The sequence below is a fragment of the Ceratotherium simum genome, chromosome 10 (assembly GCF_057802395.1).
Source record: "Ceratotherium simum simum isolate JZ-2026a chromosome 10, ASM5780239v1, whole genome shotgun sequence".
NCBI lineage: Eukaryota > Metazoa > Chordata > Mammalia > Perissodactyla > Rhinocerotidae > Ceratotherium > Ceratotherium simum.
Genome location: NC_141909.1, coordinates 16,673,487 through 16,675,980, shown reverse-complemented (window position 1 = coordinate 16,675,980; position 2,494 = coordinate 16,673,487). Strand labels below are relative to the sequence as shown.

At 53.3% G+C, this 2,494-nt stretch overlaps 1 non-coding gene across 1 annotated transcript; it reads right to left on the bottom strand.

The window, feature by feature from the left end:
- Positions 1–1,888: 1,888 nt before the first annotated feature.
- TRNAF-GAA (transfer RNA phenylalanine (anticodon GAA)) lies at positions 1,889–1,961 on the bottom strand. The gene has a single exon. It is a non-coding gene; the product is annotated as a tRNA-Phe (tRNA).
- Positions 1,962–2,494: the final 533 nt, after the last annotated feature.

The window sequence follows — 2,494 nt, the reverse complement described above, 5'->3', positions numbered from 1 at the left end:
GTCCCTACTCCAGTAGCAAATACGTGGTCTTATTGTCTGCCTCTCAGGGTAGTCAGGCCTCAAGTTGTCTGAAATGAAGTCACTCTCAGTTTCAGCACTGGCACCATTCTCCTTCTATTTAAATAAGTAGATAGCTGGTTGAGCGCTAGTTTGATCTATTGCTATCCACGAAAGCTTCCTCCGAGGGCCCAGTCAAGACATTCTCCTGCACAGAGCCCTTTCTAATTAACCAGCAAAAGCTTTTAGTTTCCCTCATTTTTATGCACACGCTTAACTAAACATCCCAACAACTATTCACATATGATGACATTTAGGAGCTGGCAGATGTCAGATGCCTGACATACATTATGTTTAATCCTTGCAATGCTACAAGGTCTGTTATGTGTAAAATGAGGATGATGATACATACTTCATAAAGTAGTTATGAGGCTCAAATAACACCTGGCACATAGTGGGAGGTCAATAATGTCCAGTTGATGAATGAATTAATAACCTGAGAGCACACAGTACTTCATAAATGTGAGTTGCCTTTCCCTTTCAAACACATAGAACCAGAAGATATGTAAGACCCAATCCACAGGTGACTCTTCCAACTGCAGACGACCAACTCAACAGCCCTCTAAACTGCTTATTCTATTTTCCAGTGACTTCAACATAGTGAAATTCTTCCTCCGTTAATTCAAATCTACATCCCTGCAACTTCTACCCCTGAGTCCTGGCTCAGCTCTCAAGAGCCACACAACACAGAGCCAGGCACCTGGGCCTCCACTTTCTGCACTCCACAGCCTTGAGGGGGGCTCCCACAGGGAGCTAGGAAAGTTGATGCCCTTGCACATCCCATCCCCGATACACTCTGTGAAAGCAAAAATTCTCAGAAAAATTAATTTTGAGCACGTGTCTAAATTTATTTCAGACTCCAGGACAAAAGACAGCAGAAGGAAAAAGCTTGTTCACAAAAAGTCTTAGGAAAGGGCTCTTTTAGAAATAGAATGTCAAGATAAGGGGATCTCAAACTTCAGCGGCTTCAGAAACACTTGAGGGGCTTGTTAGAACACCTAGTGCTGGGCGCACCCCCAGTTTCCGACTCAGTTGGTCTGAGGGGGGGGCCCAGACTTTGCATTTCTAACTAGTTCCCAGGTGAAGATGAGGCTGCTGGTCCCAGGACCGCACTTCGAGAACCACTGGTCTAGACTTTAAATAACGCCGTTTAGGTGCGAGACTGATTAATTTTACAGAGCTGTAAAGCTGCCACGCCTTTACCCAAAGGGCAAGAAACCCTGGCTATGCCACCCGAGCGCCCTGCGTGCGCCTCCAGCTAGAAATACCGAGCTGCCGGGCTCCCTTCTCCGGCAGGGCCAGATGGGGGCCAGTGGATTAAACAGCACGGTTTTGCTTTCCAAATCGGGATGCTTCGGGGAATGAAATTTGGGGTGAAGTCGTCTTTCTCGTCTCCCGAGACAGAACGACTCCTCTCACACCCGCCCCTACAGCACTGCAGGCCCCGCGACCACCGCGCGGCACCCTCACACCCCCGGGGGCGCACTCCAGCCCTGAGAGGGGCGGCGCGCGCGCCCTCTTACCACCGGGGGCGCGCCCGCGGCGTGGGCGGGGCCTCGGGCAGCCAGACTCCCGTGTCTCTGGAGTGGAGCCGTGTTTCTCCAGCCCCCAGGCTCCGCACTGCGCACGCGCAGCAGCCCCTCCGACGCCAGCCCGTTAGGCGCCCCGGAAGTGGCGGCGCCAAGCGGCCACCCTCCTGGGGGTGACTGAGAAAGCCTATTTCCATTTCTCGCTCGCCCTTCGAGTCCCAAGTTTTACTTGGGCTGGCATTAATGAGCCAGGTTACTCTGTGGAAATTTGAATCACTTAGAATTAAAAAAAACGGTAGTTCTGCCGAAACCCGGGATCGAACCAGGGACCTTTAGATCTTCAGTCTAACGCTCTCCCAACTGAGCTATTTCGGCCGCCCTTTCGCTGCCATTGGAGTAAACTATTATCGAAGTTTTCATGTCCGTCTTCGCCCAACAACTACACTTTCTTTCTTGTCACATTAAACGGGTTACTTGAGAATTCTGCCTTGCTTTTTGCAAGCCATGACTAGGTGCACTGTGCACGTTACTTACGTCCTTCAATAGTATCCGAATTTCTGACGTAGTTGTCAACAACGGGCACCGTGAACGAGCCCGTGTGCCGGCCGCTGGGTTCGGTGGTCGGGCGGCCTGGGCGCCCGCAGCCCGGCAGGGCTGGGCAGGAGCCGCGAGGGCGGCAGCGCGGCGGGGCTGGGCCGGCCCCAGGGCCCCGCGGCACCTCCGCTCCTCGGGAGGCGGTTCCATCCTCCCAGGGCTGGTCCCCGCGATCCCGCAGCAGGGTGGTCCCCTTGGCGAGCCCCCTGCCCAGGCAGGGTAGGCCCTTCCCGCTGTGACCGCACACATTTGTTACTATTGGGACGAAGGAGTGGGCAAGGGCATGGAGGCAGGACTGCAGCCTCCTTAAGATC